Source organism: Bos grunniens, chromosome 15, assembly GCF_055505025.1.
Source record: "Bos grunniens cultivar Pamir isolate PY7600 chromosome 15, Bosgru_T2T1.0, whole genome shotgun sequence".
NCBI classification, from domain to species: Eukaryota; Metazoa; Chordata; class Mammalia; order Artiodactyla; family Bovidae; genus Bos; species Bos grunniens.
In genome coordinates, this window is record NC_141179.1 from 33,394,776 (window position 1) to 33,420,626 (window position 25,851).

At 43.3% G+C, this 25,851-nt stretch overlaps 1 long non-coding RNA gene across 5 annotated transcripts in view; it reads right to left on the bottom strand.

The window, feature by feature from the left end:
• Positions 1 to 25,851, bottom strand: part of LOC147357624 (uncharacterized) — a 301,874-nt gene that overhangs the window by 99,267 nt on the left and 176,756 nt on the right. For 3 of the 5 annotated variants that reach the window (XR_015141493.1, XR_015141494.1, XR_015141496.1), the window contains exon 3: positions 19,361 to 19,512. The exons of the other annotated variants lie outside the window; for them this stretch is intronic. This is a non-coding gene — a long non-coding RNA (uncharacterized LOC147357624). The remainder of the gene's footprint in view (positions 1 to 19,360; positions 19,513 to 25,851) is intronic. 5 annotated transcript variants of the gene reach the window in all.

The window sequence follows — 25,851 nt, forward strand, 5'->3', positions numbered from 1 at the left end:
TCTCAGGTCTTGGCCTACATGGCCCCTCTATTTAAAAATGCAGTGCACATACAACCCTCTGGGGCCAGTCCCTGAAGTCCTGAACCTCACTACTCTGCTTTATTTTCCTCCCTTCCACAGCATCTACTACCAGGAACTTAATATAGTGCTTTATGTATTAAGTTCACTGTCAGCCTCAGCTAGAATGTAGTGTCTACAAGGGCAGGAATTTGAACAGATCTAGGTCATGTCTTTTCCTAAACATCTGATTTAAAATAGTGCTGGCGTATGTAGTCACTCAGTGGGTATCATATTGAATTGCAGTGCATTGGATGAAATAGGCTTCCAGTAAGAGAAAGAAATCCTTTATTGATAACATCATGTCTATAGGAAATAAGTGCTCAGCTTAAAATAGCTTGATAGAGAATTGTTGTCCAGGAACATGGTCCATTTTCTGGGAAAGAGAGTATGGAACCAAAAATGACAACCTGGGGAAAAAATGGAGACATGTCTTCCCTCTTTTGCTTTTAAAGATTCAGGTAATCTATTTTCAGATGACTCAAGAAGGAATTTGGAAAAGACCACAACAGTGTGTTCTAAAAAGTCATGAAGGAACTCGAAGTTTAACTTAAAAAAAAAAATCTGGCTGTAAGTTCACCATAGTTCTATTCAGACACTCTGACCCATGGATGTCCACCTAGGGTTTGTGCCATTGATAGCTATCTAGTCCCATTTTATTAAAGTGAAGTCGCTCAGTCGTGTCCGACTCTTTGCGACCCCATGGACGGTAGCCTACCAGGCTCCTCCCTCCATGGAATTCTCCAGGCAAGAGTACTAGAGTGGGTTGCCATTTCCTTCTCCAGGGGATCTTCCCAACCCAGTGATCGAACCCAGGTCTCCCTCATTCCAGGCAGATCCTTTAACTTCTGAGCCACCAAGGAAGCCCAGCAATGCATGAGTATTTGCTTGTACCAGCCTTGACAATCATAAGGGACATCAGGAAACACAGCAAGCTCAGTGTGAGGTCCTTGGACCTGCAGCATTAGCAACACCAGGAAAGTTGTTAGAATTGCAAATTCTTGAGACCTATCCCACCTCAAATCTACTCTGTCAGAAATTTTGATGACAGTGCCCAACCATCTGTGAATTAACAACTCCTCCAGATAATTATAAGGTCTATTTTAGACATTTGTGGAAAGCTTTGGTTTAAGAAACATGGAGGAAACAAAATGAGAGACATCATAATTGTTCACTTTCAAGTTTACAAAGATATTTTTTAAAAAAACAAGTCAACATTAGAATACAGATTTCCTTCATTGATAAATGCAATACACTCCTAGGTCACCCAACACTAACATTTATGAAATACTCTTTCTGGGCATTCTGCTTCAGATTAACGAGAAAATAGAATACTCACATATTCCAGGAGCCTAATTTAATGATTTCACAATGCTCTGAGCTACTTGGCTCTTAGCTCTTCCTGTTAAGATTTATGAACCCAGATTGCAGCAAACCATTTTTCAAATTAGCTTCAAGCTGACAATTTCATTTCAACAATAAAGACGACCACAACGGAATGTGAATTAAAGGAAAAAAATAGATATTGAGGGTTGGAGAAATTTGTCAAAAATGACATACTAATTACAAATATTAACCCACAAGTAGGTCACCGAGAGTCCTTTTGCTTTGATCGTTTGCTTGATAGAGGATTATGACACAGAGACCATCAGTTTCTAAAGTATTTATTTAAAGAATAGAACCCTGCCTGGTCTGTGAAATCCAAAACCAATATTCTGTAAAGTCCAAGTTCCTGTAACTCTCACATTCTCATTAGTTCTTTCAAAGTAGATACATATCCCATTTTTCTGGATGATATAACAAAGCTCAGTGACCTATCCAAGGGCACACTGTTATGGACAAAGTCAAGACTAAGTCTTAGATGTCTGGATTTTCTTACAGATGCCAATTAAATATAAGAAATATGGGTTAAGTACCTGCTCTGTGCCAGACCATGGATAAGGGGAAGGCAATATAAAAATTTCTGACATAGTCCCTGCCATTAAAGAGCTCAATTCAAGAAACCCTGTCTCTTTGATCATTTAATACCCACCTTTGTAAGTTCTGGGCTTCCCTGGTGGCTCGGCTGGTAAAGAATCTGCCTGCAGTGTGGGAGACCTGGGTTCAATCCTTGGGTTGGGAAGATCCCCTGGAGAAGGGAATGGCTACCCACTCCAGTATTCTGGCCTGTAGAATTCCATGCACTGTATAGTCAACGGGGTTGCAAAGAGTCGGACATGGCTGAGCGACTTTCACTTGGTATGTTCTAGCAAAGTCAATGGAATGGTAAAGATGGTTTTGTCAACACTAGAGAAATCTTGGACCAGCAAGGGACTGAATCATGAGGTGTCCCAACACCCTTACAGCAACCACACACCATTCAACCAAGGCACCATGTACATCTTGATGAAGGGTTTAAAAGTCCCATTAATAGTTCATGCCCAGAACAAAATATGGACATACTATGTTGGAAAAAAAAATGATAAGCTTGCAGAAAGGCAGTGGGAAATTGGAGTTCTGGGTCAGAGAAGATGGAAAGCTATCTATGAAGAAATCACATTTTACAATGAAAAAATAACATGATGCTCAGATATACCTTCAAACAAAGACATGTTAGAAGTAGTATATTCTCCTTCCATTACGTGCTTCATTATCTGAGGATAAGGTTGAGTTTGGGGGTCTATATTTTTCAAAACGCTACCAGCCCTGCTTTAGAAAATGTTCAGGTCAACTCAAGAAACTCATGTGACTGAGACTTGGAGACCTAAGTTCAGGTCTCCATTTTACCTCTGACTGGCTTTATAACTAAAAGGAAGATTTTTTTTTTTTTTTTGTGGGGGATGGGGAATGAAAATAAGAGAACCTCAGATAATTTTTGAGGAACTTAAAGCTTTCCATAAAATATTAGAAGCTATACAAATATGAGGCCATATTTATGCATTCAGTCAATATTTATTCAAGCAGTTTTGATGCACTCTGAGTGGCACTAGATCCTGGGGGTACCCAAGCAGATATAACAAAGTGTTGGCATTTTTAATTCTAGTATTAGAATATCTGAGGAGCACCCTCAGAACAGTAACCCAAAATGACACAAAGGAGGGAAAAAATTAGATGTTAAGACAATTTTTTTTAATGAGCTGAGATTGCTTAAACAGAAAAATAAAAACACTAAGGGGTTAAGTGATAATTACCTTTAAAAAAGCTTACAATCTCATTTTAAGATGAACTCAGGTTAGACAATATGAAAGATAAAAAAGAAGAGTTAGCTTCGAATTATAGCAAAAAAAGAGGGGTGAAAAAAAAAAGAGGGGAAGTTTTGGAGAAGAGATTAGGAAGAGAGAACTTTTCTGGAACCCTGGAGCTAGCTATTGAATTCCTTTGCTGCTCTGCTTAAGATATTTTGGAAGTGATTAGCTAATTCTTTCTCAATGGGTTTAAAGATGTGACTAAAAGTGGGGTGCTGGAATAGCCTTTTTTTTTTTTTTTTGGAGTTCCACTTCTAAAGCTCTGTGAATGGTAACTAGGTGGATTAAAAGTCTGTTTTCTTCCATCTCCCTTATTTGGCTGATCTGTCTTCTTCCAGATTTGGAAACTCATAGACATCGCTATGAAATGTATCACAGACCGTGACTCACTACAAAAAGGACAAGTGTATAAACTGCCTTACCAGTGAAAAATCCTTTGCTGTCCTCCCTGTCCTTTTTTTGGGACAAGACTTCAGTTTTTTCTCTCTGATTCATATCCTGGGGAAATCAAATCACAAAATGGCTATATTCAATAAAAAATATCTCCAACTCACCACACTTGCAGAATGTAAATTCTTTTTAATCCAGATGTTCATGATCTCTACCCACCCTCAAAAAAAAAAAAAAAAAAAAAAAAGCCCTTTCTTTAGAAGACTTTGGTGCCATTTAAGAGAGAAAAGGGACTTCCCAAGTGACTCAGTGGTAAAGAATCTGCCTGCCAATGTAGGAGATGTGGGTTCAATCCCTGGGCCAGGAAGATCCCCTGGAGAAGGAAATGGCAACCCACTCCAGTATTCTTGCTTGAAAAATCCAATGGACAGAGGAGCCTGGTGGCCCACAGGACATAGGGTAGCAAAGAATCAGACATGACTAAAGCGACTTAGCATACATGTGGGCTCCAACCTTTATGTTCTAGACACAGAGATAGTAAGCCCAAAAGAGGAGCTGCTATCCTCACTCACATTCAGCTTCACGTAAAGTATTTTTAAAGCAATTCAGATGTACAGGGCAGTACATATGAGACTCTGAAGATAACATGAAAGATATAGACATATTGTACCTGCCTTCAATAAACTTTAAATTCTAGTTGGCAGAGAAAACACATATATGAATGGACTAAGGTCAGTTACAAAGCAGAGGTGAAATTCTGAACCCGTGCAGGGAAAGCAGTGATAGGAGGAGAAAGTCGATCAATGAAAGCAGAGAAGAGGAACAAAATGAAGCACATGATGAATGGAGTGGATCCCATTTCCATTATCTTCCTGTTTTGTCGATAGAAAGAAAAGATACTTTGGAGAGCCTATGGAGAGAAAACACAAACTTAGCACTTAGTAAAAAGGTTTCATTAAAGATATGGCTTATGATCACAGAACCATGGAAAGACTGAAGGATAGAAAAGGATTTTTCTGTGATTATAGCTAAAACTACTAGTTATTACTCTTTGCCTTGGCAAATAGGTTTCCATAGGGTTCCATCGAATACTAACCATAACAGTTATAAGTCAAACCCATTCATATTCTCTACAAAAGAAAAAAAAAAAAGAAGGGCAGAGGGGAGGAAAGAAAGTCAATTTCAAGATTTTCAAGGGATCTTCCATGAGATCTATCCAGTCTAACAAAAAAGAAGAAAAAAATTTTTTCTGAATTAATCTTGGAAATAAGAGCTTTACTGGATGAAGGGACTAGAATGCCAATTTCTGGTTTCAGCTCCCCTCCCTGCAAACCGCTGTTGAAAAGAATCTTTGGAATGGTAGCAAGTATTCCCTGTTGACAAAGTTGTATCTAAGCTCTATTCAACTTTTCTCCAATCTAAGACATAGACTTCAGCCTTTAACGGGAAGATTCACTGAAGCTTCTCTGAGAATAGCATTTTCCAAACTGTACTAAAGAGGAACAAGAAGTATACAAGATGCTAATGAATATTACTAAATAAAACAGTACTACAGTCAAATAACTTTGGGAAAGCTGAGTTCAATATTTTTTTTGCAGCCTTAGATACAAGCATGTATATTCTGTATCTTCATTGGGGACATACTCAGAATTTCTCAAACTGATTTGACCTTAGAATACCCTTTTATTTTGTGGAACTTGTAATCCTATCTCATAGGTCTAGTATTCCAAAAAGGAGCCACGTACTCTTTCCTTATGTAAGTTTTAGAAAGAAAGAAAGAAAGTGAAGTCGCTCGGCCGTGTCCGACTCTTTGCGGCCCCATGGACTGTAGCCTACCATGCTCCTCTGTCCAAGGGGATTTTCCAGGCAAGAGTACTGGAGTGGGTTGCCATTTCCTTCTCCAGAGGATCTTCCCAATCCAGGGATCGAACCTGGGTCTCCCACATTGTAGGCAGACGCTTTACCAACTGAGCCACCGGGGAAGTCCAAGTTTTAGAAAGGCGAGGTTAACTGAATAGAAGGTGGAGAAAGAAAACTACCCGCTGGCCATGGCTTTGACCTTATGCCTGGGAGTGGCGAGCCTTTACTTTCATGGTCTCTGGGTTCATCACTTAAGTGACAGTCTCTAATGCCTCGTTCTATGATTTTCAGGGCCACCCTCACAGCAACATGAAGGAGCGTTAGAATTACTCTCTCCTACAATCATCAGATCAGGGTTGGCCTTGGTGGTGACCTTAGGACACAAAGCAGGGGTTTCTTTCCATGCTGTGGTGGATAAGAGCTCTGGAAAACTGAAGGAGCACCTGGAGTGAAAGATTTGGTAAAGAATCTGCCTGCAATGCAGGAGACCCTGGTTCGATCGCTGGGTTAGGAAGATCCCCTGGAAAAGGAAATGGCAACCCACTCCAGTATTCTTGCCTAAAGAATCCCATGGACAGAGGAGCCGGGCGGGCCACAGTCCATGGAGGCGCAAAGATTCAGACTCAACTAAGCGACTCAGAGAGAGAGAGAGTTATGCCTAAACCGCTGGACAACTAAAATTTAGGGTTTCATCCTAGTCTCTGACATATACTCAAAGGCTCCACGTGCAGATTCCTTTAGTGGAGTCTGTTCTGTACCTACTGGCTGTACTTCCCTGCCTTCAGACCCTAAGATAGATTCGCCCAGAATATAATGGATCACATTCTTTCAGATCTTCTAGATGAGTGTAACTCCTTAAAATGCCATCGTTATTTATGATGATTGAAAGAAGAGGAAACAGAGGCACCAAAGGGAAGGTTTCATCTCTTAGAGAAATACAGTTAGAAGGGGTCCCTAGATAAACCTTCTGTCTACAGGAATATAGCTCACTTGGTAGAGAGAACACTTTACAGTCACTACATCCAAATGACTTAATTCCTACTCTATCACATGGCCAGCTGAGTCAGACTGCCCTATCCTCAGAGTCAGAAATGTATGAAATGTCAGTCAACTCATTAACATGTGATTCATTTTGCAATGACATTAACCACAATGTTTAGCCAGCAAGTAAAATTAACATAACTCTCAATGTGAATATTGTATCTTTCCATGTAACTGCATTTATTCATTTTTCGTATTTCCAAATATTCTTGTCAATTAAGAACTCTCTGCTGTAACAAAAAACAGATTTAAAGAATAGCAAGTTTGTACTGTGCTTTATGGTTTATAAAGTACTTTCATTTGTGTGTCTTATTTTATCCTCAGTATAACTCTGAGAGATGCTAATCTTCACTTTGTGATACAGATATTAGAGATTTGAGGTATTACCACCAAACTCATAGCTGGCAGAGTGAGACTGAAACCCAGCCTCTCTGATTTCAGATTTAGCCCTGTCAACTCCCCATGAAGTGACACAGTGCCCACGCATCCTGAAAGTGAAAGTGTTAGTCGCTCAGTCATGTCCAACTCTTTGTGACCCCATGGACTGTAGCCTGCCAGGCTTCTCTGTCTATAGGGATTCTCCAGGCAAGAATACTGGAGTGGGTTGCCATGCCCCCCTCCAGGGGATCTTCCCAACCAAGGATCAAACCCAAGTCTCCCACATTCCAGGCGGATTCTTTACTATCTGAGCCACCAGGGAGGCCTAAGAGTCCTTCTCCAGGGGATCTTCCTGACCCAGGAGTCCTGAAGGATGACTCTTATAAGTCCATGATAATCTCATTTTTTTCTATACTCCTTGTGCAAAAATAAAATTAGTTCTTCGTTGGAAACTGTCCAATTTTTCAATAATTTCGTGTATGTCTGCCTTATCTGTCCCACTCAAACATAAAGCCTGTGATTACACTGTACTTTCAGGGATCTCTGAAGAACATCCCCTCCCTCTAGACTGTACAACCATGTTCAATCCTATGCAACAGAACCCAGCACAGACCCGGGATAGGCCCTTTCTACCTCTCGGAAACTCTCCCTGGCCTTCTCCACCCCCGTCCTCACTTAGGAAGGAGCCTCCCCTGTGTGCCCTGTGCTCCTACGGAGCAGTGTGGACATGCGTGGGGGACCCACACTGCCTCACTATACTCCAAGTGCCTGTTTATCATACGTTTCCCACTTGACCTCAGTCATCTTGAGAACAGCAATCTTGGGTTCCTTCTCTTTTGACCTCCCAGAACCTAATACACAGTAGGCTGTCAATCCCTAATAAATAAATAATCTAATAAACAAAGTAACACAAAACCAATCAAGGCAGTTGGGGCCTTTGAGGAGCTCCCAGTCTCATGGGGAAGAGAAACCTATCAACAGACCACAGCAGGCAACATGAGGAATCGTCCTTTCGAGGTACAGATGGGTTCAAGGCGCTCTGGGAACAGAGATAGGGAGGGGTGTTGCTACCCAGACAGTTAGCCTCAGAGACAATGAAGCTGGGCAGAAGCTTCAAGAAGAGCAGAAGGGGCCCAGTCAACACGTGTGGAGCTGAGAGGAACATGGATGACAAATGGGATGGCAGGCTTTCCAGGGGCTCCAGTTTGGGGCTGTACAGCAGCCCCTTCTCTGGGGGAGCTGCCTCTCTCTCCAACCAACCTTGTGGTTGGACTAGCAGCTGCCAGGCACATTAGCTTGTTCCCCTGGCCCAGAAGACTTCCCAGAGATTTTGCAAATTTCTTTGGGCTCACCAAAGAAGCAGATTTGAGAGAACAGAGCTGACTGAAGAGAGAAGTCAAGGACAAGATGGAGGAAGGGTGTCTGGAAAGGGTTTGAATCCCTGACTCGGGTTATTTCTGGAGTTTGAGAGACCCTTGCCTTGGCTGAGGTTTGTCTTTCTACCTCAACTCAGTCGAGCCGGGTTTCTGTCACCTGCAAACACAAGAATCTGGATCGACACTAAGACCTTACGAAAATAGCCCACAACATGCAGAGTTAGTGGCCAAGTAGCTCCTTGATATTTTATTTCTCAGATGGGCCTTTTCCCAGCATCGAGTTCAACCTCTTTATTTAAAGATGGGGACACAGGCTCGCACACTTTCCCCAAAGTCAGCCATCCAGCTCAACGCAGAAGCTGAATTCTCTCCCAGAGCAGTGTCACATCCACACAGACTGCTGCCTTTGCCACATGCTGGGCAATTAGCCTCAAGGTAAGAAGTGATCACAGGGTTCATATTTGGTGAAAATATCAAAACGGACAAACAGTTCATGACACGACTGTAAACTGATGCCATTCCTGTTAAATTCTACACATATAAGTTAAATATAATTAATATATAATTAATTCTAATATAATTAATTCTAATTATAGGATATAATTAATTCTATAAATATAAATTTTGTTTAATTTTATAAATAGCCCCTGGCATGCACCTGCCCTTGTGGTAGATGAGTATTTTGAGACAAGGCGCACTCCTTGACCTCAAGCAGTTCACCAAGTAGAATGAGGAATTGTACAGCTAACCAGAGCTCACAGACCCACAAATTAGCCATCTGGGAGAATATGTACTTGTTACTTTTGCAAGGCTGGTAAATCTCCTTTGAACTAGTTATGAGCCAAACAAAAATGTCACCTCATCATTTCACAGCTGCATTGAAATTCATTTTCAATCAAAAATGGTATCATTCTGCTGGACGAACTGGATACAGCACTTGGTTTATAGAAAATGAGAAATAGCCTCCAAGACAACCATTTCCTCCTCCTAAGTATATTCAAAAGAATATGCTATAGGTTCTGAGGTCTAGTGTAGACTAGGAGGTTCAAAGATGTTTTGCCTGAGGCTAGGCAGTATCACTGCCCTGAAGGGAACTATACTATTCAGGATGGGCAGATTCTTATGTATTGTTAAAATAATGACTTCTAGAATTTATATTAAATTCCAAGACAGGCATATATCTGCCTGGAGGCAGATGCCAATAACACCTAAGTCACCTTGAGTCCCTTCCAACTCTGTGATTCTGCAGCTGCTTATACTGGATTTCTCCAGGTCTGTGATGGGCTGAAGAGCTATTTCTGTCCTACTTCTTTCCCTTATATAGGTCAAACCCCATTCCAATGAGTACCATAACAATAACCACCTCATGGCCGGGTTATTTTAGACAACCTGATAAAATGAGAATCAAGCGTGACCTCCAAGCCAGAGTTGGCTGTGACAGAATTTGACCTGGATATTTAAGCAAGGAGGCAGCCAGTGTCTTCAGTTTTAATGTTCATGGCACTGGGCTGCTACAGGACAGTCAGACAGAGGTACAGAAAAATCATCTGTGAGTTCAAACTGCAGAACTCGGATCCCTGAAAACAGTGACCCCAGTTGCCCAATAAGCACTGCAAAATCAGAAAGTCTGGGGACTCAATGGCACGAGTCTCCATGTGAGAAGAGTCTCCATTATCTGTTAACTCCAGCCAAAGAGTACCAGGGCGACTTGCGCATCCCATTTCAGGTCTATAAATAAGCCCTCTTGTCATACTGGGTACTCCTAAACCTGAGCATTCTCTCTCTATTCTTTACTAGTAGGGGAAGATCCATGCTTCTTTCTGACTATGTTCTTTCTTTGAACGCAGTGCAAGCTCCCCGCCTCTGTAATGTTCCTTTTGCTGCTGCTGCTGTTGTTGTTGTTATCATGTCCAACTTTTTTGGTGCCCCCAGGCTCCTCTGTCCATGGGATTTCCCAGGTAAGAATACTAGAGTGGGTTGCCTTTTGCTTCTCCAGGGGATCTTCCCGACCTATGGATCGAACCCGTATCTCCTGCATCTCCTGCACTGGCAGGTGAATTCTCTACCACTGAGCCACCAGGGAAGCCCGTAACATTCCTCTATAAGTAAATTCCCTGAGGACAGCAATGTGTTTGGCTCCCAGCTCTATTTAACATCTGAGTTGTCTTGCTGGAAAGTAAGCACTGCAAAAGCATGAAATCTCATGCTCATAACAATGCTTGGCATATGTGTGTGTGCCTAGTCACTCAGTTGTATCTGATTCTTTGTGACTCCGTGGACTGCAGCCTGCCAGGCTTCCTCTGCCCATGGGATTCCCCAGGCAAGAATACTGGCATATAGTAAGTCCTCGATAATTCATTTGCTGAATGAATGCATGAATGAATGACGAACAGGGCAGGACCCAATCCCAAGGCTGCTCCTCCTTTCCCAGAGCAGTTATGGGTCTTTCCTCTGACCTTTTTGTACTGTTTCTATCTCTATGATAACACACATGTTACACCTGTTTTCCTAGCTACACTGGAAAATATTTTATGGAAGGAACTATGTTTTATAACTCCATGTCTTTGTGTCTAAAACAGTATGAGTTCACTCAATATTTATTGCTTCAATGAGCGAAAAGAATGAATAAAAATGTTTTTCTCGTAACAATGAACACCAAGGATTTATGATTTAACATCATACCTCACATTCTGCCTGGACTCCAGAGCTTTCCAGAGTGAAGAAGCCATGAGTCACTGGGCTTGGAGAGGAGGGGTGTTTGTTTGTGGAGGACTTGTTTCCCGACCTCGATGAATCACATGTATAATCACCCCAACTGCATCCTGTCTGGGGAAGTAACCAAAACCCCTATTTCTGGCCCCAATGGCTTTTTGGTTTTATGAGTAAATGCCACTGGCATGCCATTAAATAAATGCCCTTGGAAAGCCCTCAGCCAATGCTGTAACCTATGACAGCCAGGTTGTAGAGGAGCATTCCTGCAAATATAGCACAAGATAAAGGAGTTATGTTATTCACCTTGCCTGGATCACTGCTCTAGCTGCTAACTGATGACCTTCCATGCAAGTTCTTTTCAAACATCTGTTACACTCTTTTTCAATAAATCACAGGTATGACCATGTAATTCTCCTGCAGAAAAATATGTGATGGTTCTCATCATCTATAGAATAGAGACAAAGCTTTTAAATATGTAACTCCCTTTTAGATTCTGACTCTGACCTATTCTACCTGGCATACCTTCCTGGACACCCACATAACCATATGCTCCAAACAGGACGAAAGACGTTCTGATCACGCACAAATCCTATACCTTGCTCTATGACTTTGCTCCCTTTGTTTCTTCCTAGCATGCCCAACACCTTCCTTTTCCAAATGTCTAAAACTTACATACTCTTTAAGTCTCACCAAACGCCACTTCCTCCACAGTATCATCAGTGATTACTCAATAAGGAAGACAATGTCTTCTTGAGCATGTGCAGATTTTATCTCTGCTCCCTTTGCCTTAATTACAGCAAGTCCCCTAAAACACGAATGAGTTCCATTCCAAGAGCATGTTCATAAGTCCAATTTGTCCATAGGTCCAACAAAGTTAGCCTAGGTACCCAACTAACACAATTGGCTACATAGTACTGTGCTGCAATACACAAATAATGTATAAAAACAAATGAACACATGAAAAATAAGCATTTTTAATCTTGTAGTACAGTATCTTGGAAAGTACAGTGCAATAGCTGGCTCTTCTTAGTAGTACCAGCTACATCAACGTTTCTTTTCTGTTTGCTTTTGGACATGCTGGGCTTGACATAAAGATGCTGTGCTGCTATACTCTATATACTACTCCATGGTAAAGTACACGAGAGCACAACCACTTGCAGAGGATGCACACACGTGGCAATGTAAATCAGAAACGTGAACTCTCACATGATTAGACAGGAGAATGCACATTTGCACCTTTGAAAGTTCACAAACTTAGAGGCTCCTATGTAGGAAGCTTACTGTATAGACACATATGTGTGGGTTCGTTTCTCTAACAAATCATTTCCTGAAGAATATCTGAATCTTAGTCAATGTGATACTCTTTCAGCTCCTAGTGGTGCCTGCCAGAGAGGACACCCCAAATAAACATTGTTGAGCAGAAAAGCTGAATTAGATCAGTTGTTTAAATCCTTATCTTTTCAATATCAGAAAAACAAACCACCCAATCAAAAAGTTGGCAGAAGACCTAATAGACATTTCTCCAAAGAATACAGATGGTCAACAAACACATGAAAAATGTTTATCATCTTTCATTATTCAGTTCAGTTCAGTCAGTCAGTCGTGTCTGACTCTTTGCAACCCCATGAATCGCAGCACGCCAGGCCTCCCTGTCCATCACCAACTCCTGGAGTTCACTCAGACTCACGTCCATCGAGTCAGTGATGCCATCCAGCCATCTCATCCTCTGTCGTCCGCTTCTCCTCCTGCCCCCAATCCCTCCCAGCATCAGAGTCTTTTCCAATGAGTCAACTCTTCGCATGAGATGGCCAAAGTACTGGAGTTTCAGCTTTAGCATCAGTCCTTCCAATGAACACCCAGGACTGATCTCCTTCAGAATGGACTGGTTGGATCTCCTTGCAGTCTAAGGGACTCTCAAGAGTCTTCTCCAACACCACACTTCAAAAGCATCAGTTCTTCGGCGCTCAGCTTTCTTCACAGTCCAACTCTCACATCCATACATGACCACTGGAAAAACCATAGCCTTGACTAGACGGACCTTTGTTGGCAAAGTAATGTGTCTGCTTTTCAATATGCTATCTAGGTTGGTCACAACTTTTCTTCCAAGGAGTAAGCGTCTTTTAATTTCATGGCTGCAATCACCATCTGCAGTGATTTTGGAGCCCCAAAAAATAAAGTCTGAAACAGTTTCCACTGTTTCCCCATCTAATTTCATTATTAGAGAAATACAAATCAAAACTACAATGAGGGATCACCTCACACCAGTCAGAATGGCCATCACCAAAAAATCTACAACCAATAAATGCTGGAGAGGATGTGCAAAAAAGGGAACCATCTTTCACAGTTGGTGGGAATGTAAGTTGATGCACCCACTATGGATAACTGTATGGAGATTTCTTTTAAAAAAACTAGGAATAAAACTACCATATGATCCAGCAATCCCACTACTGGGCATATACCCTGAGAAAATCATAATTGGAAAAGGCACATATACCCCAATGTTCATCACAGCACTATTTACAATAGCTAAGACCAATTAAAATTGTCAACATCCGCTGGACCATCGAAAAAGCAAGAGAGTTCCAGAAAAACATCTATTTCTGCTTTTTTGACTATGCCAAGCCTTTGACTGTGTGGATCCCAATCAACTGTGGAAAATTCTGAAAGAGATGGGAATACCAGACCACCTGATCTCCCTCTTGAGAAATCTGTATGCAGGTCAGAAAGCAACAGTTAGAACTGAACATGGAACAACAGACTGGTTCCAAATAAGAAAAGGAGTACGTCAAGGCTGTATATTGTCACCCTGCTTATTTAACTTCTATGCAGAGTACATCATGAGAAATGCTGGGCTGGAAGAAGCACAAGCTGGAATCAAGATTGCTGGGAGAAATATCAATCACCTCAGATATGCAGATGACACCACCCTTATAGCAGAAGTGAAGAGGAACTAAAAAGCCTCTTGATGAAGGTGAAAGTGGAGAGTGAAAAAGTTGGCTTAAAGCTCAACATTCAGAAAACGAAGATCATGGCATCCGGTCCCATCACTTCATGGGAAATAGATGGGGAAACAGTGGAAACAGTGTCAGACTTTGTTTTTTGGGGCTCCAAAATCACTGCAGATGGTGACTGCAGCCATGAAATTAAAAGACGCTTACTCCTTGGAAGGAAAGTTATGACCAACCTAGATAGCAAATTCAAAAGCAGAGACATTACTTTGCCAATAAAGGTTCGTCTAGTCAAGGCTATGGTTTTTCCTGTGGTCATGTATGGATGTGAGAGTTGGACTGTGAAGAAGGCTGAGCACCGAAAAATTGATGCTTTTGAACTGTGGTGTTGGAGAAGACTCTTGAGAGTCCCTTGGACTGCAAGGAGATCCAACCAGTCCATTCTGAAGGAGATCAGCCCTGGGATTTCTTTGGAAGGAATGATGCTAAGGCTGAAAATCCAGGACTTTGGCCACCTCATGTGAAGAGTTGACTCATTGGAAAAGACTCTGATGCTGGGAGGGATTGGGGGCAGGAGGAGAAGCGGACGACAGAGGATGAGATGGCTGGATGGCATCACTGACTCGATGGACGTGAGTCTGAGTGAACTCCAGGAGTTGGTGATGGACAGGGAGGCCTGGCGTGCTGCGATTCATGGGGTTGCAAAGAGTCAGACACGACTGAGTGACAGAACTGAACTGAACTGAAGACACGGAAGCCACCTAGATGTCCGTTGACAGTTGAATGGATAAAGAAGCTGCAGTACATATATACAATGGAATATTACTCAGCCATAAAAGGGATGAATTTGAGTCAATCTTACTGAGGTGAATGAACCTAGAGCCTGTTACACAGAGTGCAGCAAGTCAGAAAGAGAAAAACAAATATCATATAATAAAATATATATGGAATCTAGATAAATGGTACTGATGAAGCTATTAGCAGGGTTCTGGAACATAGAGAACAGACTTCTGGACACATCAGGGGAAGGAGAAGGTGGGACAAATTCAGTGCTACAGAGAGAGTAGCACTGAAATATACATTACCATAAGCAAAATAGATAGCTCATGAGACGTATAACACAGGGAGCTCAACCTGTAATTTTCTAGAGAGGTGGGATGGGGTAAGGGGTAGGAGAGAGGCTCAAGAGGGAGCGGACATATGTATACTTATGGATGATTCATCTTGTTGTATGGCAGAAACCAACACAACACTATAAAGTAATTATCCTCCAATTAAAAAAAAAAAATCCAAGACACCCCCCCCAAAAAAAAAAATCCTTATCTTTGACTCAGAATCTTCAGGAAAGGTTTGACTTGGAATTTTTTTACTTTCATCTCTTTTGCTTTATACCTTATCTCCTTTCTAAGAAAATATAAGATTAAGAAAATCTTTGGTCTCTGCAAAGAACTCATTTTAGATCCACAGATCTCAAAGGCAAGATCCCAGCCTTCCTGCCTCCCATTCCCGGCACCTGTAGTCCACTTTGCTAGTACGCAGAATAAGCTTGGGGGAGAAAATATAATTTCGACCATAAACCAAGGAAAATAAAAAAATAATTGAGAGGTATCTGCCATTTCAAAAAGCAAACTTTACAAAAGATAGCATATTCCACCAAGACTGCTGTTCCTGGCTGTTTCAGAATATCAGCACCCCAAGTGGCAATTTCAGGGCAGACACATTCCTTCAGTGTCGATAAGCGAGAGTTGGCGCAATAAAGCTTAGCTTTGTGGGACTGCAAAGCACTTTCCTCTCCTTTTTGTTTATTGGTACCATTCTGGACGGAGGAGCCTGGCGGGCTATGATCCATGGGGTTGCAAAGAGTTGGACACAACTAAGCCACTGATACTTTCACTTCTTCCGCATTCTGATTACGAGAATAGGGACATAGAATTGGAACAAGGTTAAAGTCAACCAGGTCAAGGTCAGATAAAGAGGGAACAGAATGTGAAGAATTTTGCTTCCTCAACCATCTTTAAGCAGCAAGCACTTCTGGGGAGATGAAAAAGATGCGTGGCTATCACTTCAGCCTGAGAGCCACCTCCATGGACCACTTCCCTCCAGGCCGCCATGAGGGCAGAGGCCAAGTCCTACCCACACCACATAATGGCTGGATGACGGCAGGAAAGTCTGCAATCTCTCATCCGTTAAGTTGCAAAATAATGCTGTCAGACTATAAACTGTAAAGCACTACTTCAATATTACTTGTTGGTGTACATTCAAAGATAACTGCTCTTTTTTTTTTTTTTTCATCATCCTGCACCTGGAGTCAGCAAACTTTTTCTGTAAAGGGCCAAATAAATATTTTAGGCTTTGTGGGCCATATGGCATCTACTGCAACTGTTCAATTCTGAGTTGATAGCAGGAAAGCAACCATGGATAATATGCAAATGAAAGGATGTGCTTTACTCCAATAAAACTATCTCAAAAACAGGTGGTGGACTGGATTTGGCTGATGGGCCATATTTGCAAATCCCAGGCCTGCATCCTTGAAGGAAATGGAACACCAGAGGTAGACAGAGGGGCTAAAATCTTTCCCAGTGCTAAGAACGATACTGTCAGTTTTTGTGAGCAACTGTCCTGAGACTCACATCTCTTTCAGTACTTTTTGAAATCAGAGTTTCAGTTGTGTGTATTCCCATTACCGTCTTCATCAACATCATTTTGTACCTAACTGAGAAATATTAGGGATTCCCAGGTGGTGCTAGTGGTAATGAACCTACCTGCCGATGCAGGAGACATAAGAGATGTAAGTTTGGTCCCTGAGTTTGGAAGATCCTTTGGAGGAGGGCATGGCAACCCACTCCAATACTCCTGCTTGAAGAATCCCATGAACAGAAGAGTCTGGTGGGCCACCCTCCTTGGAGTTGCATAGAGTAGGACACAACTGAAGGGACTTAGCACAAGAAATATTACTGAGACCAGGCATAACGGAACCCTAGCTTTCTACACCTATCACTTGACTACACTCTCTTGTAGGAAAGACAGCTCTGATTATTGTTAAAGAAAATATCAATCATACTTGTGGTGAAAGGTCGCTACATTTTTTTTTTTTAACAAATTGGTCCTTTGAGCAAGATGAATTTTAATGGATTGGTTTATTAACCTAAAGGTTGAACTAGGCTGAGAGTAACTGAATGATTTGCTCATAATTAGTATTATTTATAATTATTTTACTTGGGAAAAAATATCACCTAAAATGTCAGGATGTTTTTTAATTGCTTCAAATGAGATTCAAAATAACTGACTTTGCAAATGTATTTAAAAAAAAACCATTTAAAATTATCTGAAGCTGCTGAGAGTCTGTCTGGAAGGGGCAAGATATTGATATTCATTACTAGGAACAGGGCAGAAATTGATCCATGATTTTTTTTAACCACGTGAATTGTGTATTGCGGTCACTTTGGGACTCTAAAGGAGCTGGAATGCTTGATAGGGTTTCTGTTCATTCCTCTTGCCCATTAAATCTGCTAAGTAAGTATGCTGCATCAATGTCGGTGTATGTCTTTTGCTCAGATATATCTTTGTGTATATTTTGTACTTAAAAAGGGAGTAAGTACATGCTTGAAAATAGAAGGAATATATATGTGTTTGGTGGTTTTAGAAAAATACAGTCTCTGGACACACTGTGCATGTATCCATCTGATTTGTGCAGGATACCAGTTTTTTGAAAGTAAGTGTATCACTTAGCATCTCTGTAAATATTTGACTCATCAGCCAATTGGTGGAGATGAAGAGGAGAGTACATTAACATCCAGGAAAAGATAGCTTTTAAAATAAAGTTACGAAAGGCAGGTAAATCCCTAGTGAAAAACCTGCAGAATAGCAATGGTAATACCTTATAATGAGGTCACACTGTAGAGTTACAGACTTTCGTGGGGTTCAGGTATGATCTTAGGAGTGCCTTACATCTATCTTGGGTGTCCCTACACGAAGGGGTACAGAAAGGAATGGGGGTAGTGACTCCACCTGACAGATAGGCAAGAGATGGCTCAGTGAAATCAAAGGATTTGTCCTGGTCTGCACTGCCTTCCTCGTACACCACAGTCATCTGGAAAACCCCAGGAAAGAGTGAATGTGTCCACAGGTATCAAAGCCAAGCTCGGCAGCCTGCATAGGTTGCTTGAACCAGCCTGACTCAGAATGCAGAACCCAACCTCCCATGTGAGGCATTTCTGTGAATAACAAGCGGACTGGAAAGAACGTTGTCAGGGAATATGATGATGGGATTATAAAAACAACCTCTTATTTGCTTCTTCCAAGTGTATTTGGTCTGATCATGTGCCTAAGGTATGGTGTGACATTGACCCAGGCAGCACAGCGTCCGGGACACAGACAAATCACTTGTCCAGGGAGCCAAGCAGACACCATCAATCATTATCCGCGTGTTTGAAAAATAGAAAAATGCAGCCGAAGCCGCGAAAAGGAACATTTGAAGGTGGCTGGAAGCGAAAGAATACAAAGTTTCCCACTTATCTGTCAAAGATATACATATACACTGATACACATATGCACTTAGACACACACACACATGCTCACATAGGTTCTTTCAAAGCCCAGTAGGAAAATACCCCACTGAGAGTAGGAAGGGTACATTCACTGATTAATTACTATTAATGCCATATCTTATTTAGCTAGCAATTATAATCTATTAAGAGCATTTATTCACATTATCGTACTTACTCAATCCTCAGAAAAATCCTATAAGGCTCATCAGTAATATATTATTATCTCCCTTTATAGACAAGGAAAACGAAGATGCTGAGGTTTCCTTGCTTAAGTGAATCTCACTAAGTGGCAGAATGAGAACTTGCCTCCTACTCATTCTCGAGAGTAACTGTGGGCATTGGAAGCACAGAGGGAAAGCCCGAGACGGTGGTTCCAGGTGGAGAGAACCTGAACACACCATCAGGCAAGGAATCCTCCTGGTTTAGGTAGAAAAGCCAGAGTAGGTGTGGCTCGATGACACACAACCCAAATGGTTAGAGAGACTCCCAGGCACACCTACTCACTTTGAAATTTCTCGTGCAACTGAGCCTTCGCTCTCAAACTCCTGGCCTCTGATGTCCTATAAAGTTTCTAGGGCAGCCGAGCTGGAACCAACTTCAAATAAAGTCTCTGAGTCAGCCCCCAAACCCTCCCCCTCTGGCTCCAAGGTCACCCTTTGGCATCATTTTTCTTCTGCACTCTTTTGGGGCTCCTCCCTCACTCTCCCTCAACCTCCCAGGTCCTGTTTGCACTGCTCATCCCCCATCCCTCCTGTCCGTCCACTTTTCCCACCATCAGGGGCTCTGGGCCCCGGGCACCCCTCTGTCAGCCCCTCCCAGGTACCTACCTGGGCTTTGCAGCCCCAGGCGCATCCTAGCTGCCCCTCAGCTTCCACCATTCTCTGTCTGAAGCTGCCTGATGCCGTCTGCCTCCATCCAGGGCCTGGGAGCCATGAAAGTCTTCAAGTTCTTTGTTACTTTTCCTCCTTAGCTGATGATGCTAGGTAAAGAATAAGAAACCAGGAAAGATGGCAGATCAGCTGTGGTTCTCACCCGCAGCCTCCAGAAGTGTCAGCTCAGGCCCCCACATTACAACAAAGGAATCTAACAGTTGGGTTCGGGGAAAATCAGCTAGAGGACAGGAGGAGAAAACTTCAGCGCTTCCCAAATTCCGCTGCCCTCCGGGGGCTCCCCCTTGTGGAAGATGCAGGGCATGGCAAGGCGGTACCCAGCCAGGCCAGGGCCTCCCAGAGGAGCAGGGAGAGGTGTGCACACACCCCAGGGGCGTGCCCCTGCCCGGGGCTGTGGAGACCCGTTCCAGCCACAAATAACAGTCCCAGCGTGAGCTGCAGGGTCGAGGTCCTCCGTAATTGACCAGAGAAACAGTCTGGGGAGACAGAGTTCCCAGTGTCTGGGGGTCTCTGGTCCAGGTGAGTATGGCATGAGTCATGAGCTTGCACAGTTTATGCTCTGTGTGGACCTGGTGATTGGCCACCACTTGCCTCTGTTTCATGTCCAATTCCCTCACTGGCCCTAATGGATCATGATGTCGGATATTCCCATGAGGCTCTTCTGGGGAGAGGGGCGTGATGTCTGCCATCTGGGGAGAGGAGGATGGTCCAGGCTCCTGGACTCGCATCAGTGTTGACACCTGGCCTTTTGGAGTCCTGGCAACTCCCTGCTTCCCACCTTGATGGAAACAGACTGTTATGTTCAAACAGTGTCTTTCTCTGGAGAGATTCCATCTCATTCATTTCCACCTACCCTGGCAGTAGTGAAAGTGAAAGCATTAGTCTCTCAGTCTTGTCTGACACTTTTGCGACCCCATGGACTGTAGCCTGCCAGGCTCCTCTGTCCATGGGATTCTACAGGCAAGAATACTGGAGTGGGTTGCCATTGCCTTCTCCAGGGAATTCCTTCTTCTTCCTGACCCAGGGTTGGAACCCAGGTCTCCAGCACTGCAAGCAGACTCAACCATCCAAGCCACCAGGGAAGCCCCACCCTGGCAGGCAAGGAGGAAATCAAATATGCCACTCTATCTGCAAACAGAATCGGAGGATCACACACCCAAGAAAGGGATCCAGTGCCCTAGAGAAGCCACTGGTGGAGTTAAGGGCCCGAGTCTCCCAGCTTCCTTGCCCTTCCCGCATTTAGACTGTGCTCAATCTCTGGAGATATGGGGATGGGGAGGGGGGGTGGTACTCCCAGACCTTCCTTGGGGCAGGGCAATAAGCTGTACCCTGAAGGAGTATTGATATTGATCGACTGGGCAATCATGAGGACAGTGTGCTGGGTGTGACACAGATGGGAGATGCAGAGCAAGCCTGCCGGAAAGACTGCATCATTATGTGATCATATCAAAAGCAGAGGATGCTCAAACGAGCATCCCAGAGGGCCTGCTGGGATGCTCGTTATTTGCTAGAACAGAGTAAGGAAACTACAGAATGACAACAGTGCCCTGGTCAGAGTTCACATGCCACCACCTGCGTGGGGACACACTGTCTCGTTTCACCCTCATACCATTTCTGAGATGGAGTTGGGTTAGCCCCATTTTACGGATGAAGAAACTGAGTTCAGAGTGGTTAAGTGCCCATAAAATAAGTGACCATGATAGGGATCAAACCTAAATCTATTTCAGCCTGGAGCTCTTTCCACCATATCGTATTGCCTCCATGACTCTTCTGGCTGTCCTGGCCAGGGGGCTGGGGCCACCGCATACTACTTCCAGCGAGCCAAAACTCAGGCCAGTCCCCACTGATCTCTATCTAAACTCCACTACCTCCCTGATGTTGGTAGCAGCTCTGTGCTGAATCACGTGGAAAGACCGAACTGGGAGTAAAAATAGTAGACTTGGGGGTTCAGGAGGGAGGGGAAACATGTATGCCTATGGCTGATTCATGTTGATGTATGGTAGTCATTGTTCAGTAGCCAAGCCATGTCGGACTCTTTGCGACCCCATGGACTGCAGCATGCCAGCCTTCCCTGTCCTTCACTATCTCTCAGAGTTTGCTTAAGCTCATGTCCATTAAAGTCAATGATGCCATCCAACCATCTCATTCTCTGTTGCTCTCTTCTCCTTCTGCACTCTATCTTTCCCAGCGTCAGGGTCTTTTCCAATGAGTCAGTTCTTTGCATTGGGTGGCCAAAGTATTGGAGCTTCGAATTTTAGCATCAGTACTTCAATATTCAGGGTTGATTTCCTTTAGGATTGACTGATTTGATCTCCTTGCAGTCCAAGGGACTCTCAAGAGTCTTCTCCAGCACCACAATTGGAAAGCATCAATTCTTCAGTGCTCAGCCTTCTTTATGGTCCACCTCTCACATCCATACACGACTATTGGAAAAAGAATAGCTTTCACTATAGGGACCTTTGTCAGCAAAGTGATGTTTCTGCTTTTTAAGAGACCATCACAATATTGTAAAGTAATTATCCTCCAATAAAAATAAGAAAATAAAAATTAAAAAATAAAAGTAAACGGCTTCTTCACTGGCTCCTTCTCCATAAGCAACCTTGACACTATAGGACTGAAGACAAAACAAACACACAAACACCCTGGACAAAAGAAAATGAAATGGTGCGATGAAGGAGAAATGTCAAGTCATAATACAGACTCATTAAATATTCCTCAGACCTACACTGGGCTCTGGACCGAATACAAAAAAGGCAACCAACCCTGAAGATGCTTCTTGTTGTTCAGTTGCCCAGTCGTGTCTGATTCTTTGTGAGCCCATGGACTGCAGCACACCAGGCCTCCCCGGCGTGAAGAGGCTTACACATTGTTATAAACTGAAGTCAAGTCAAAAAAAACAGCACTAAGGATTTGGAGAATTCATGGAAAGCTGCAAAAACAAAACAAAAGATTCCTTTTCATGTAACTGGATCTCAACCTGAGGACCTTCAGTGACAGGTCTGCTATGAAGGATGGAATAAGAGTCCAGGAATACTTCCAAAGGAGGAAATAACAGAGGGCCTGCAGCATGTGAAGGACACAGGGTCAGAGGCAGAACTGGGAAAACGATGGGGGTGGGAGGGAGACTCTCGTTCCCCTTTGGGCTAGTCGGAGCATCCCCTTCTGCTCTGGACCCCCCAGCAGGCAAAATCAAGCGCGCTGATAACAGAACAGCCATAGTGTAGAAGAGACCAGCAGTAATCTCAGGAGGACGCTGGAAAAGTGGAAATGTTTTCTCAGGTGAAGATACAACTCCGTATAGGAAATAACCGTCATCTTCGACTATCCAAATGGCTCTCAGGTAGAAAGTGATGGGATCTGCTCTAGGTTTGAGGGAATACGGTGGAACCAATGGGGAGAAACTCCAAAGAGAATGCTTTTGACTCACAGAAGAAAAATATTCTGCTAGTTCAATCCAAAAGTAAAAGGATCTGCTCTGTCTGGAGAAGATCAGGAGGGTTCTGTTGTTGGAAGTTCCTTGGTCAAAGGATGGGCCCAGGCAGGAAGACCTCCTGGACAGAAATAACCCCAGGCATCCCTCTAGCTCTGAGAGTGTTGGGGTCTCTGAAAAACCTGACTGCCAAAAGGAGAAAGGACAAAAGAAATGCAGGAAATTCTCCCATAGGGCATGTAACTCCTATTGAGGGATCTCACACCCTAATATATTCAGTGATCACCTAAATCAAAAATGTGCTTAAGTCTTACCCTCTCTCCCTTGAATAGAATCATTTACTTCACTCTTTCAGGTAATTCCAATATTTAAGTACTTCCCAGGTGAGGCAAATACATTGAGTACAGTGCAAAACACAAAGGAGAGGGCCACACTCCCATACGCTCATCAGGTTATGGAGACTCTCAGGTTTTAAGAGAGATGTTTAGAAGCCAGCTTGTCAAAGACCCACCGCCACCACCCCCAACTCTACATGTCTGAATTTCTTCCTTATCTTCTCTGTTTGAGTGTTGCCTAATCTCTATTTGAAGGCTGCCTCCAAAGTTAATTTCATTGTTGGCCATTCTCATGGGGAAATGAGCAAAAATATACACATGTAAAATGCATCAGTAAGACATAGAAACAAAGGAAAAGAAAATTGTTATGCATTATGTCATAATGTAAAGACAGAACCTAAAATTAATAAGCATTATAAAAAGACAGATTATGGTAAATTTTAACAATATCACCTCCAATGCAAATAAATGTATTTACAAAACAGAAATATACCCGCAGACAGAAAACAAACTTATGGTTACCAAAGGGGAAACTGTGGGGGAGGGGGATAAATTAGGAGGATGCAATTAATACATTACTATATATAAAATAGACAACCGAAAAGGACCTACTGTATAGCACAGGGAACTATCTCAATATTTCATAATAACCTGTAACAGAAAAGAATCTGAAAAAGGACAGATATGTAGAACTGAAACACTAGCTATAACTTGAAACTAACACAACATTGTAAATCAACTGTACTTCCATTCAAAAAATGAAAAAAATAAAAATAAAAATACCACCTCCAGTGTGAGTGTATTATGACACACAGTGCTGATAAAAAGCATAGGTGAAATTGTTGCCTGTCATGGTATCTTTTGAGTGTAAGACTTCCTGCGCCAGGTGGGAAGAGGGAAGAATAGGGGCGGGAGAAATTAAAAAGGTGAAGCTTGCTAACAAAGAAGAAAGCAAGGTATGGGACTTTGAGAGATGCTGGTACGCGGTTTGTGTGTGGCTTACTTGTATGATGACGGCTGGGGCAGAGTTGTAAAATGAGGGCAAAGCTGGTGGGGTGGCAGACGAGAGAAACGATGCATTAAAGAATTGACCTCTGACTGAGAGGACAGAGGGCTTAAGCAGAGGAGGGGAAAAGACAGAGTTTAAGGTTGGAGGAAAAGGGAGAGACAAGAGACCAATAAGGGAATTCAGAGGTAGGGAGAAGTGAGGAGAGACCCTCAAGGGAGGTCCAAGATGCCAGGGATGTTTCCAAAACCATCCTGGGTCTCAAGAGATGGTGAGAGGTGGGTATAAGGGTAAATGTTGAGGGGTGTAGTAGGAACAAAGTCCTGAAAGATCTCCTGAGTGCAAAGAAGCAGAGAGGAAGCCAGACTCATCAAAAGACTTAGTTTCTTCCTGGCTGCAAAAGATTGTTAATCCATCAGAAAGATCTGAATCCGTCAGGTGTTGACTGAACACCTCCTATATGCTCACACATGTGACAGAAATAGAAATACAAGTGTTAGCCAAAAAAAAAAATCATGCTAAAGAATGTCCCGTAGTAATCTTAATTACTATCTGTCAACTAACAACCACTGATTTAGTGACCGCTACAGCTGGGGACCATGGTCAGCACAAGGGATATAGTTGGGTCATCAGGCCTATGGACTTCGAGATCACAAAGGTGGAGCGGGGGCAGGTGGCAGCCAAATGTAAAACGTCTACCAAGAAGTATAGGGGGATTTGAGAAAGTTAAAGTGTTAGTCACCTGACTCTTTGGCAACTCCAAAGACTGTAGCTCACCAGGTTCCTCCGTCCACGGAATTCTCTAGGCAAGAATACTGAAGTGGATTGCCATTCCTTTCTTCAGGGAATCTTCCTGACCCAGGGATCGAACCTGGGTCTTCTGCATTGCAGGCAGATTCTGTACTGTTTGAGCCATAAGATGATGTACAAAATCCGGTCTGTGCTCTTTTTACATTTTTAACAAAAAAAGAGATGCGAGGGGCCACCAGAAGCAGGTGGAGTCAGGTCATGGCAGGGTTCTTCCTGGCCTCAGAAGAGCTGAGAGCACCCCTGGCAACTGCTCAGGGTCCAGGGCAAGGTGACAGATGATGAGCCCAGCAGAGGACCACTGGGGCACCAGGGAGGAGCTGGACTAGGTAAGAAATGGGGCTCTGCTCCTCAGGGAGATCAGGAGGTTCAGGGTGGAGGGAGGAGCCGTCCGCCCGAGCTCCTCCCACTCTGGACCCCGCTCACCCTGCCGGATATCACCTCATCAGCTCATGTGGCCTCCGCCCATGGCTCAGTGAGAAAACCATCTCTAAGGAGCCTCTCCGATTCCCTGAATGTTCTGTCTGCCTTGCTTTTCCTGCTTGGGTTCACAGATGAGCCCATCACCCTCAACGCCTGTTTCGGGGAAGCGTTTGCATTTTCCTTGGCAAAGGTGCAGCTTGCTGAATTCTTTTAGGCCAGGCCAGTCACAACAAGCCCCTAAATTGCTGAGCCAGGCAGTTTCTTTGGGGATCTGCTTACATTCCCTCCCTGAAAAGGGCAGGGGCCCACCCCATGCAGTCTCTGCACGCAGAACGCACACGCTCCACGTTTAAGGTGGTAGAGGCGCGGGAGGCCTCGACCAAAGATGGGACAAGGCGCAACTGATTTTCATTTTGGTTTTACCTTG